The sequence below is a fragment of the Pseudomyrmex gracilis genome, unplaced genomic scaffold, assembly GCF_002006095.1.
Source record: "Pseudomyrmex gracilis isolate BER0280 unplaced genomic scaffold, ASM200609v1 scaffold_686, whole genome shotgun sequence".
Lineage (NCBI taxonomy): Eukaryota > Metazoa > Arthropoda > Insecta > Hymenoptera > Formicidae > Pseudomyrmex > Pseudomyrmex gracilis.
In genome coordinates, this window is record NW_018021270.1 from 29,774 (window position 1) to 43,525 (window position 13,752).

Sequence of the window (13,752 nt, forward strand, 5' to 3'; positions counted from 1 at the left end):
CTATATATACGAAGTCAAAGCCATGGTCTTAACCTACATAGCGACACTGAAAATCTCGATCGATCATACTTACCTTTTGTTGATAATACTTTATAGTGTGGCTTGAGAGATGGCAATGACTTTCATTTTTATTTATATTTAAACCGTTGAACATTTCTGTTTCGTCTTAGTTGCTTTTGTATTACCATTTTAAAATCATGTGACTCAAGAATTTATCATTAACAACATTTTATGTACGTTATTCTGCGACTATTTACATCTAATTGTTCTGTAAGTTGTAATTATATATTCTAAAAAATGTGCGAATCTAACATTTATATTTTTTGTAGATATATATTGATAAAGGCCTAAACAAAGGCTGAAAACGTTTTATACTATATATCACGTACTTGAATAAAGTAACGTAATAATACATACACATTACCACCTGTGTTTTTTGCTTCAAATGGCCATAAACATTCCCTGTTTTATTTGTAAAAAAATTTGTCTCTTTTCTTATGAAGATTCGAGAAGGTATTTCTATGTAATTTCACGCGTTGAATATGACAAAAATAGTAACAAAATTCTCGCAAACACCCTTGACCTTGAAAATCACCATTTGAAGGTCAAATTTAATTCCTACTATAAGTCAAGTTTTGAGACGGTTTTCGTATGTAGTTCGATGTGCTGAATACGTAAAAAATAATAAAAAAATTCCTGTTGATAATCCTGACCTTGAAAATTTCTATTTCAAGGTCAAATAGCATTTCTCGTATAAGCCGAGTTTTGAAAAAATTGTCGTACGGATTTTGATGCGCTGAATACGTAAAAAACAATACAAAAAATCCCGCAGGCACTCTTGTTATGCCAAACGTCAATTTAGAGGTCAAATTTCATTTCTACTACAACCGCAGCAAGTTATTGCCGGGTCTCAAAAAATGTCAAAAAATATTCTGAATTCCTTAGGATATTTTTTTACGGTTTTTCTCACTTTAGCGCGTCAATGACGTTTCAAAGTCATCTCCAACATTTGCTTATGCAAGAAATGAAATGTGATGTAGAGTGTAGCTTTTCAAGGTCAAGGATGCGTCAGTAATTTTTTCGTATTCAGTTTATCAGTTTGCATAGAAGAACACTCTAAAATCTTCGATTCTACTAAAAATGAAATTTGACCTTGAAAATCAGTATTTTAAGGTCAAGAATGTTTTAAGAAATTTTAAAACTATTTGTTATGTATTCAGAACATCAAATTTGATCTAAAAACTTCAAATATTCTATGTCTCTAGAGTGGTCCATATAACGACCACTCCCGCAGTTAAAAGGGTAGGCACAGAGTAAGATAAGCATAGAGGTAAAAGTCGATGAGAAAGAAAAATCACTAGAGGCAGAGGGAGAGGAAGTTTTGGGTTATATCGGAATAGAAAGGGGTGATTGGCTGGAGGAGTTTAGAGCAGGAGAGGTGAAGGAATGCATAGAAGATTGAAAGGAGGAGAAAAAGGAAAGAGGAATAAAAGCGCGAGTGAAGGGAATATAGGGGAACTTTTGGTGAAGAAAAGGAAAAGAGAGATGAGTGGAGAGAAAGACGAGAAAGAGGAGGAAGGAGCGTTTAATAAAAGTAAAAAGATATTGAGGTCGCCTGTGGGGCAGGGGAGCACAGGGGGAGAGGATGGAGAATTAAAAAAGGAGAGTGGGGAGTGGAGAGAGGAGATGAGGGAGATGATGATGGTTGTGAGGGAAGGGATGAAAGACATAAAGAAAATAAAGGAGCAAGGGAGAAGGATGCAAGAGGAGATGGAGGGATTAAGAAGGGATATGAGAGAGAATGAAAAGAGATAGAGGGAGGAGAAGGAGAAAAAATGGAAGAGATTATAACAGAGTTAGAAAGGAGAGTAGGGGAGATGGAAGTGTGGTGGAATAGAAAAAAGAGAGAGAAAAGGAATGGAGTGGAAAGAGGAGGTGAGAGAGAGAAGCTTGAGGTAATAGATAGAATGAGGGAGATCGAAAGAAGACTGAAAAGGAAAAAAAGAAGAGAAAGAAAAAAAAATTTACTAATAAGAGGGTTAGAGGTGGGGAAAGAGGGGGAGAAAAAGAAGGCAGAGGAAGAGGTTTTTAAGAAGATAGGAGCAAAGGTAGATGTAGAGGAGGTGAGAAAGTTAGGAAGAGGAGATGGGAGAATGGAGACAGTGTGGGTAAGGATGAAGGATGAAGAGCAAAGAAATGAGGTGATGAAGAAAAAAAGAAACTTGAAAGGGAGGAAAAAAAGGATAGTGGAAGATTGGACGTGGAAAGAAAGGAGGATGAGGTGGAGATTGGAAGAAATTGCGAGAAAGGAGATGAAAGAAGGAAAGTTTGGTTGAGCTATAGAGTGATAAAAATAAATGAAAAATGATGGAGATGGGAAGAAGATGAAGAGGTTCTGATAGATGAAAAAGGTATGATAAAAAAGGAGATTACGGGGGAAGTAATGGAGGGGTAGAGGGAGGAGGGGGGTTGAAGAAGAGAGAAGAGTGAAGAGGAGGGGGGAGGAGTGAGAGGGAGAAAAGGAAAGCGATGCAGAAGGAAGGGAGAGGGAAAGGGGAAAGATGGAGAATAATGTTCTGGAATGTTGCGGAAGTAAGAAATAAGGATAAGGAGTTTTGGGAGAATCTAAAAAGATGGAAGGTTCTAGTGTTAAGTGAGACATGGTTGAAGAGAGATGAGTGGGATAAAGTGAAGGGGAGAGTACCGAAGAGGTATAAATGGGGGGTACAAGAGGCTATAAGAGAAGGAAAGAGAGGAAGGGCGAAAGGAGGAATGATTTTGGGAGTAAGAGAAGATTTGGCAGATGGAAAGATTAAATTGGAGGGGGGAATAGAAGGAGCAATGATGTGCGAGATAAGCGTGGATTAGGAGAGATGGAGAATTATAGGAGTATATGTGAATGAAGGAGTAGAGAATATGAGGAGGAAGTTAGAGATGGACGGACATGAGGGAAGTAAGCAGGAAGCTGATAATTGGAAGAGACTTCAACGCAAGGGTAGGTGGGGAAGGAGGTGGTTTTGAGGGAGAGGAAGGAGAACGCAGAGAAAGAAAAGCAAAGGATGGGATATTAATGCAGAGGAAAGAAAATTGTTGAACTGGGTTGGGGAGAGTGGTTGGAGCATTTTCAACGGTTGTATGAAGGGAAATGAAGAAAGTAAATATAAGTTTACGGGGGGAAAAGGAAACACTATGATAGATTATGTAATAAGGGAGGAGGAAGTGAGAGAAAGAATAGAGAGGTTGGAGATAGGGGACAGGATTGATTCAGATCATCATCCGGTAGAGATGTGGATGAAGGGGACAAGAATAAGAAGAGAACGGAAAAGTAGAGAACAGAAAGTTTGGAGGAGGAGTTGGGATATAGAAAGAAGAGAGAAATTCAAGCAAAAAATGGGGAGTTTAGAGAAGTGGAATGGTAAGTTAGAGAAGAATTGAAGGTGTATGAGTGAAAGAGTGAAAAGGTCACTGAAAGAAGTAGAAGAAGAACGGAAGAGAGAATCGGGGGAGAGAAAACAGAAAAGATGGCGGGACAAGGAGTGCAGGGAGGAGAAGAAAAGAGTGAGAAAAAAGTTAAAAGAGTGGAGGAGATGTAAAGGGGAAGAGGAAGAGTTTAGAAAAAGAAGAAGAGAGTACACAAGGATGTGCGAGTGAAAAAAGAGGAAAGAGAGAGAGAGATGGGAGAGAAAAATTGAGAAGACGAGAAGAGAGAATAAAGTATGGGAAATTGTGAATAAAGAGAGAGGTGGAAGAAGGAGAGTAAATGAGAGGAGATAGGAATGGAGGAATGGAAGGATTATTTTATGAGAGTGTTGGGAGGGATGGAAAGGAAGGTGGTGAGAGGAATGGGAGGTGGTGAAGGGAGGGGAGAGGAGGAGGAGGTGGAGGAGGAAATTGACAAAGAAGAAATAAGGAGGGCAATAGGAAAATTAAGAGAGGGTAAAGCATGTGGAATTGATGGGATCCCAGGAGAAGTATGGAAGTATGGAGATAAGGACATAGAGGAATGGATAGGAGAGTTCTGTAACAGAGTGTGGAGGGGAGAATGATAGCCGGAAGAATGGAAGGAAGGGATTATCGTGCCAATTGTCAAGAAGGAAGAAAGGAGGAGGGTGGAGGAGTATAGAGGAGTAACTCTCTTGGCGTCCTTATATAAACTGTATGTGATGATACTGGCAGAGAGATTAGATAAAGAACTGGAAGAAAAGAGAATAATCCCACAGAATCAGACAGGTTTTAGGAAGAATATGGGGACGATAGATAACATATATGTGTTAAATTATCTAATTAACAGGCAAATAGAGAGGAAATGGGGAAAGGTAGTGGCAATGTGTTTGTCGACTTGAAGGCAGCGTTTGACTCTGTAGACAGAGACAGATTGGTGGAAGCAATGAGAGAGAGAGGAGTGAGAGAGGGGATAATAAAGAGAGTAGAGAAAGTCCTAAGAGAGACAAAGTGCAGAGTAAAGATAGGAAAAAAGGAAGGAGACTGTTTTTGGACGGCGAGAGGGGTGAGACAGGGGTGTCCGCTCAGTCCCATGTTGTTCAATATTTTGTTGGCTGATTTGGAGGAGGAAATGGAAAGAGTGAAGTGGGGAGGGGTAAAGATAAAAGAGAGAAAGGTATTTACGCTGGCATATGCGGACGACATGGTGTTTTTGGCGGAGGGAGAAGATGAGATGAAGAGTATGATAGAGAGACTGGAGAGGGATTTGGATAAGAAGAAAGTGGAGTTGAATCCGGAAAAGACTAAGATAATGAGGTTCAGGAAAGGGGGAGGAAAAGAGAAAAAGAAGGATTGGAGGTGGAAGGAAAAGAAGATCGAAGAGTCAGAGAGTTCAAGTATTTGGGATACGTATTAAGAAAGAACAAAAATCAAGATGCACAGGTGAAAGATAGAGTGAGGAAAGCGGCGGCGGTGATAGGTCAGGTTTGGAGCATAGGGAAGAGAAGATTTGGAAAGGAGTGGGGTAGAAGGCTGTGGCTATTTGATAGGTTGGTGTAGACGGTGATGGGATGTGGAGTGGAGATATGGGGATGGAAAGAGAGGGAGAAGCTGGAAAGATTGGAAGAGAGATATCTGAAGTGGCTGCTGGGAGTAAAAGGAAAAACGCCAGGGTATCTGGTGAGAGAAGAACTGCAGAGGGAGAAGCTGTGCGTAAGAGCTGGAAGAAGAGCGTGGGAGTATGAGAGGAGACTAAGAGAAGGAAAGGAAAGTGAAATAGCGAGGAAGTGTTGGGAAAAGATGAGGAAGAAAGCAAAAAAAGGAGGAGGATTGTCGAAGTGGGAGAAAGAAAGAATGGAGTTCTTTGGAAGAAAAGGGATAAGAGTAGAGGAGGTAGAAAAGTGTATAGATGATGTAGAGAAGGGGGAAGTGTGGAGTGGAGAGTGGGTAAAGAAAGAGAGGAAGAGGCAGAAGAGGAAAAGATGGGAGAAGATAGAAGGTTCGAGTTACAACAAATGGTATAGAAGGATAAAAAGAGAAGGAATACCAGAGTATTTGAAGAAGAATTGGAAAGAGAAGAGATGGTCAAGAGTGGCAAGATTTAGACTGGGAAACAAGGTAAGGGAAAGAAAATACTGGGAGAAAGAGGAGGGGAAATTGTGCAGAATGTGTGGAGGGGAGGTGGAATCGTGGGAACATATCTGGGAGAGGTATACGCGTTGGAAAGAGGGAAAGGAGAGCTGGCAGGAGGTGGTGGGATGGGTTTTGGATGAAAGTGAAGAGGGGAAAGAGTGAATGAAAAGGTTGGAAAAAGAAAGGAGAGGGTTGGAGGGAGGGAAGGAAGAGGACTCAGAGGGGTAGGGAGAAGAAGGGGGGAGGAGTGTAGTGGGAAGAGGGAAGTGACTGCTGGAATGTGGAATGAGAGAGAGTGAAAGGAAGGAGATGGAAGGATGAAAGGGTTTCTGAGGGGACAAAGAGGGGAAGAGGAAGAAAAGATGTTCATGAAAGGCGAAAGGAAACGGAAGCCCGAGGGAGTGTGTGTGTGGGGAGTGAAAAGGTGAGGAGGCAGGGTGGAGACACGCGGCCTCGTCGCCTTGTGAAAGTAGATTAACTTAGAGTAAATTAGATTAAATTAAGATAGGATAAGGTAGAGAGATAAGCGGCGAGAGTTTGTAAAGTTTTGGGTAAGTTTCTTCAAAAAACGCCTTGTAAATCTGGTTTGCCGGAAAGCAATAAATAATATACATACATACATACATATTTGCAAATTATTTGCGAACCAAACATCCGGGCTACTTGGTGACTAATTGGCCGGTATCCCTTTGAAAGTCGGTAAGAGTGATTAGATGAAAAAAGTTGCGATACAGGTCTGTTTATCTTAGTTCAATAGGTCCTTTGTTCTCTGCTTAAGGATTGTTATTTAAAAATTAATTCTAAAGCGCAAATTTTAAAGCTAAATTATGTCTGGTTCCAAACAGAAAGGGACCGTGGAATCCAGGACGTAACAGTATAATTGAATGCCATCTGGATTGAAAAACGCACCCGTCACGTTTCAGAGGTTAATAAACGCGGTGCTAGTAGGTGTTAGGTGCTTTGTGTATCTAAATAACATAGTGATCTACGGAGCGAGTTTAGAAGAACATAACAGACGATTAAAAGAGGTGTTCGAACGTTTAAGAAAAAAAAAAGGTAAAGTTACAACCCGACAAGTGCGAATTTTTACGAAAGGAAGTTACGTACGTGGGACATATTATAAGTGAAAACGGAATTGTACCTGATCCGTTTAAAATAATCGCGGTAAAAAATTGTCCTGTACCGGAAAAAATAAAACATGTGCAGGCTTTTATTGGTCTAGCCGGGTATTACCGTAAGTTTATTGATAACTTCTCAAAAATAGCGAAACCGCTGACACAATTAACACGTAAGAAAGTAAAGTTTGCGTGGGGCCCGGAACAACAAAAAACGTTCAAAGTTTAAAAAAAAATTGATTACTGCACCTTTGTAAGCATATTCTGACTTCAGCCGCGAGTTCATCGTCACAACAGACGCGTCAGGTTACGCGCTTGGAGCAATCTTATCGCAAGGCGAAACGGGGAAGGACAGACCCATCGCGTATGCGAATCGCGTGCTAAACAAAGCGGAGCAAAATTATAACACGACGGAAAAAGAATTACTGGCAATTGTCTGGGCGGTAAATCATTTCCGTTCATACTTGTATGGCACCAAATTTAAAATAGTAACTGACCACAAAGCCTTTATATGGTTGTTTAATGTTAAAGACCCTGGCTCAAGGTTAATACGGTGGAAACTAAAGTTAGAAGAGTACGACTACGAAATCGTACACAAGAAAGGAAAAGCAAATGCAAACGCCAACTCATTAAGCAGACACCCCGTAGGTGATGCGTTACAAGTGAAAACGCTGCACGCAAGTACAGCAAGCGAGACAGAAAGCACTGCGTACGCCAGTGAAACAGAAGACGATGCAAGCAAAAGTGAGATCGACAAAAGCACAAGAACAACAGAGAGAAAAAATAAAACTGCAATAGAAGAAGAACGCACAAGCAAAAAAGAAAAACAATACACGGAAGAAAGACAGACGATACTGTATGAGTATCATGATACACCGGTCGGTGGTCATCAAGGCGTCAAACAAACTGTCAAAAGAATCAAGTTGCGCCACAACTGGGTAAATTTAACGAAGGACGTGGAAAACTACATTTAAAAAATGTACGTTCTGCCAGAAAAATAAGTTAACACGCAAGGTGAAAATGCCTTTAGTAATAACCAACACACCAAGTAAACCATTCGAAAAATGCGCATTGGATATAGTGGTTAGGACCGTTACCAGTATTGAACAACGGAAATAAATATTTATTAACGTTTCAAGACAATTTAACGAAGTTTAGTAAAGCCATCCCGATAACAAACCAGGAAGCCAATACAGTCGCAAAAGAATTTGCCACAAAGATAATTTACGAGTACGGGATCCCAGAAGTTATTCTCGGATCAGGGCACGAATTTCATGAGTAAAATATTTAAAAATACGTGTAAGTTGTTGAGGATAAGTAAGATACAAACGACTGCGTACCACCCGCAAAGTAACGGGGCTCTTGAGAGATCACATTGTACATTAACAGAGTACGTTCGACACTTTGTTAATGACGATCAGACGGACTGGGACAAGTGGATCCCGTACGCAATGTTCGCGTATAATACGACACCACATACGGCAACAGGGTTTACACCATTCGAGCTGGTGTACGGACGACAAGCAGAACTTCCGACAACGTTAGCAAAACCACCCGCGACGCGTTATAATATAGAAGAATACGCACACGAATTAAAAGAAAGAATACGCGCTGCAAATAAAGTAGCACGAGAAAACTTGAGAAAAGAGAAGCAAGAAGCAAAAAAACAATATGATAAAAAAATAAACAAAATAAAGTTCAGGGTGGGCGACAAAGTCCTACTCTACGACAAGACGGTCAGAAGAGGGCGTGCAAAAAAGTTAGAAGCGCTATGGATCGGTTCGTATGTAATAGTCGACAAAGTATCCGACGTTACGTATATTGTAAAAAAGGGAGAAGGTCGTTACAGGTGCACGCAAATAGACTAAAACATTACGTTGACAATTAGGCTAACCGGACGAACTGGTGAGGACCCACGCTACGCAGGACCTCTTTGGGCCTCATCAGGGTCTCAGTGAGGGTGGTGAGCTGTAAGGACGATCCAGTCGATCACCGCGGAACGGCACAAACCACACACTTCAGAGGCAGAGAGGACGTCGTTAACAAATTGCCGACAGACACAACCGTGGCAGGCCACGGGCCGGCCGGTGTCTTTGCAGAAGAAACAGCCAGAGCCGTCAACTGGATGGTACAAAGACAGACCCGGCCCGTCCGCGAGTCGCGGAATGTGATCCTCGTGACGAGAGTGGAAGGAAAGTAGGTGCACGGCCCGGGTAGCGGCGGACCAACACACGAAATAAAATTCACTTGACACTAAGATAGTAATAGGGTCGTAGTCACAACAAAACTTACACACCCGGGGCCAAAAGGATTCAACACCACAAACTACACATAAAGGAACAACTATAGCCGGAGGATTCATTGTGTAAAAAGTTTTTTTTCTTCTCTCCCCTTTTCCCCTTCCGATAAAAAGTTAGACGTGGAAGTAAACCACAAATCACAGTTGCCGGAAATGTAGCTACAGAAGTTGCAGTGGTTTGCAATATTCAGATCCGTATGGAACATGGAACCAGGTTATTGTACAAGCAACAGTAAAAATAACATTGCAAGAATATTTTGCTAGAGTACACTTAAATACAGACAAAATATTTTTGCGATCTGGTGTAAGCTGTACATTATCGCGAAGTTCTTGTGTAGGTATTGAAGGAAGATATACTTTTTGGAAACCAGTTCTTACTGATAACTGTCATTTTGATAAATACGATGTCTTATATAAAGGAATAAGTAATAAATTTATTGATACAGAATCTAATTCTCCTGCAGTTTTTAGTGTTACTACAAATAATATAACTTTTGCATTAACAACTACTGGTCAACAACACATTTGTGGACATATTATTTTTACAACAGAACATCCTAAATTGTTCATTTTTGAGATTGAAAAAGGCTTTTCTTTTATATAACGCAAAATTTCTACAGATAACTTAGAGTTATTCACATATGTCAATACAAAATTTATTTATTTAGAAAAACATATAAGAACTCAAATGAAAATGCTCTATTTTGATGTGTTGCGACATAAATGTTTTATAGAACAAGAATTTATAAATCATGCTTTAAGTATTGCTATTTTTGCACCAGATGAATTTGCTTACTCTTATATCAAAGGACCTAGTTACATGGCTTCCGAAAATGGAGAAGTTGTACATGTGATAAAATGTATACCAGTTGAAGTTGAGATAAGAGAAACCATATCTTGTTATCTTCAATTATCTGTTTCACGTGGTAATCAAAGTTTTTACGTAACTCCAAAAAGTAATATTGATGACAACTGGTACAGAAGTTATTTGAAATCCTGCACTGCCAACACTGTTTTTAGTAAATAATCAATGGTACCAATTTTCGCCAAAACTAAGAGAAGTTAATGTATCTGCCATATTCAAACCAACTACAAAACCAACATAGAGATATATAAATCCTACATTTCTTGGTACTAGCGATGTATATACAGAAAAAGACATTTTTTTCTATTACATATGATAAAGGATTAATTATTGAATAAAGTAGGCCAATCAGCGCCGACCTTTAGCCTAACGCACGTCAGTGAACCACGCGCCTGATATGCGTGAGCGCTTCGCGCGGCTCACTGACGTGCGCCCGGCTAAAGGTCGGCGCTGATTGGCTTAATTTATTCAATAAGTACTCCTTTATTATATGTAATAGAAAAAAATGGTTCAGGACTTTTCGACTCAGAATAATCTCTTCTATCTGCCTACAAGCAATGATACGGTCATTATGAGACACCTTGTATACAAAATATATTATTGGTGTTTTTTATGCTTATATATTGTTATTTTGTAAATTACAAAAAAATATACATTTTATTGATGCATAATCTTAAAATATGAAATTCAGATACTATATAATATCAATTATTAAAGTTATTAATATATCACATTCACATAATTATATGAAGTAAAATATTTTAAGATTATGCATCTATAAATGTAGATTCTTTTTGTAATGTACAAAATATATAAAACAAACGCTAATAATACTTTATTTATTTTAAGCATGGTTTTAAATATTTAAAAACTTTTCTTATTATCGCAGTTAACTCGTATTAATAAATAATACAAATATCAAATGCATTTTGAGATGTCTTACTATTATCAATAATATTATGTAATTTTATCTAAAGATTGTTAATCCAAGAAAAATATAAATACATAAATTTAATATTTTCGCGATAATTATATGTAACAAATTTTCTATAATAGTACTCGGTAAAAACTTTTAGATATATAATTATATACAATTATATATATTTATACACAAATTAAAATTATTATGTCTAATTATTATATTAATTTAGTATTATATTAATTAAAAGTAATATTAAGTGACCTTCACGCCACCCATGAGGTGCCACTGACAGCGCGTTAGGTTTTTTAGTGTGGACCTTCGCCTTTAGCCCTATTCTACCACACTTTATATATTATTCATCCATTATCTATAAATATGTACAGGGTGACCAATGGGAATGTGTTGAAAGTAAATAGTTATATATCCCCTTCTGGATTTCGGTAACTGTTTTACCAACTAGGGTCCGCTACCTAAGACCAGAGATGCCAGTTTGCGGACGCTAGCAACATGCAGCAGCAAGTGGAGGGGATACACAGACGAGACGCACACAGGTGAACAGCCGTGTACGTGTGCGCTCAGCGAGTGGCTGCTTGCTTGTGTGCGCGTCCCTGCTGGCATCTCTGCCTAAGACCCGTCAATTTCATTTGAACCGTCGTATAAACCGATTTGCGAGTTATAGGATGGACGCGCTAAGCATCGAAGAAAAAGTGTTTCTCATCGAGTGCTTCTATAGTAGAGGCAAAAACTATAGTCAGGCGTATCGTGGATTCCGTAGTAACTATGGATCTAAAAAAGTTTCAAGCAAAACAATACTCAGAAGGTATGTTTTTGATACTTTTTACCCACGCTCTTTCTCCCTGGAATCGCGTCATCATTCCAATGTTGGTTAGGTGAGATTTTATTTTTATTTGTCGATATTTTTTGGCAGGATTATTGATAGTTTTGGTATGTATGGCACTTTGAACGATCGTAGACATGATTTACCTGGCCCATCTCGTACAGTTACAACGGACGAAACAATTGATGACGTTAGAAATTATTTTGACAAAAATCCAAACACCTCGATTAGGAAAGCTGCTCANGTTTTGGATTTAAAGCGAGAAACTCTCCAAAAAATAATGAGAGACGTCATTAAACTGCATNCCTACAAAATCACTACACATCAATTGCTGACGGAGAAAGCGATGGAAAAACGAGTTGAGTTTTTTAAAGTGATAACCAATATGTTTGAAAGTGGGGAACTCGATGAAAAACAAATAATATTAACGGATGAAGCTCACTTTTGGTTAAACGGATATGTCAACAAACAAAATTATCGGTTTTGGGGACAGGAAAATCCAAACGTGTCTATTGCCGTTCCTCTTCACCCTCAAAAGGTCTCCGCGTGGACAGCAATTTCTGTAAAAGGGGTCTACCTGCAATTTTTTGAAGGAACTGTGACTAGTCAAAGTTATAAAGAATTATTGGAGACTAAATTCTTTCCCCATGCAAAGAAACGCGGATTAGTAAAGAACTTCCATTTTATGCAGGATGGCGCGACTCCACATCGTACACGCAAAGTCTTCGAATNGATACATAAAGTGTATGGCAACAGAGTAATTGGATTAGGATACCCGAAATTTGCTCATGGAGGTCTGGAATGGCCTCCTTATTCACCTGATTTGAACCCGTGTGATTTTTTTCTTTGGGGTTCCCTCAAAGACAAATGTTACGCCGTACAACCTCAAAACACCGCAGAGCTGATAAATAGTATTAAAAAATGCACTCGCAGCATTCCTACATCTATGTTAGATAATGTATTTCAAAGGTTTTGCAAACGATTGCAGTTCTGTGCTAATTCTAATGGACAACACTTTGAAAACATATACCATTAATTCATATGCGCAAGCAAAATTTTTCTATTTTTTTTTTAAATAAAAATTTCAATTGTTAAATTAATATATTTCTCTTTTATATATATATGGTAATAAAATTGACAAGTTTTCTCTACAAAATGGCGTTTAATTCATTTTATTCGGCTTATTTGTTACGAAGTAATAACTATTTACTTTCAACACATTCCTATTGGTCACCCTGTATAATGTCTAACATATAAAATGTCCAACAAATCGAACTTGTTATGCATCTATTATCTATAGATGTGATGTCTAACATAAAATGTCCAACAAATTAATTTTGGTATACATATAGTATCTATAAATATGTTTAATGTCTAACAAAATGTCCAATATATAAGTTTGTTACAGATTTATTATCTATAAATATTATGTCTAACATATAATATGTTCAACATATCAATTTGTTTATACATTTAAAGATTATAAATATCTTGTCTAACATATAAAATGTCCAACAAAATAATTGTAATTTTATTTTAAACATTACATATATTATTAAACGAGAAGGGACCAGCAATTTCATTGTCATCAGCAGCATGTAATATTAGCTGACTCTTTCGTTTTTTAGGACGTGCTGAATATAATTGCTGTGTTGACATAAGAGACAAATGTTTTTCATTAATTTCTAGTTTAATAGCTGTTTCCCTTCTTGCTTTCAATGCAGATTTAAACACGCAAGTAGAATTAACACAGACAGACAAAAGTTTACTTTGTTTTTTTGTCTTAAGATCTGGCAAGTCAGTCTTGGTGCTGCGGCTGCAATTAATAAGGGAGAGAAAGTGTTTGTTTTATTTATTTTTATTTTCTGACAATTTTTATTATTTGTATTACACTGCCTTGCACACAGGCTTTTATCCGTGTGTAAAACTATTACAGTCAGATACAAAGTATATTTTATAAATTAACCTTTTTTATTGTTAATCCACCCTCCTCCTCTTAATTTTTATTATTACTATTATACAGGGTCCGCCACTTAAATCCGGACAAAAATTTTTTTCTCGAAAAAGTTGTTTATTACAGAAAATATGAAAAAACATAAATAGACTGCTTTATAGCTGGGTTAAGGGATCTTTTCTGAG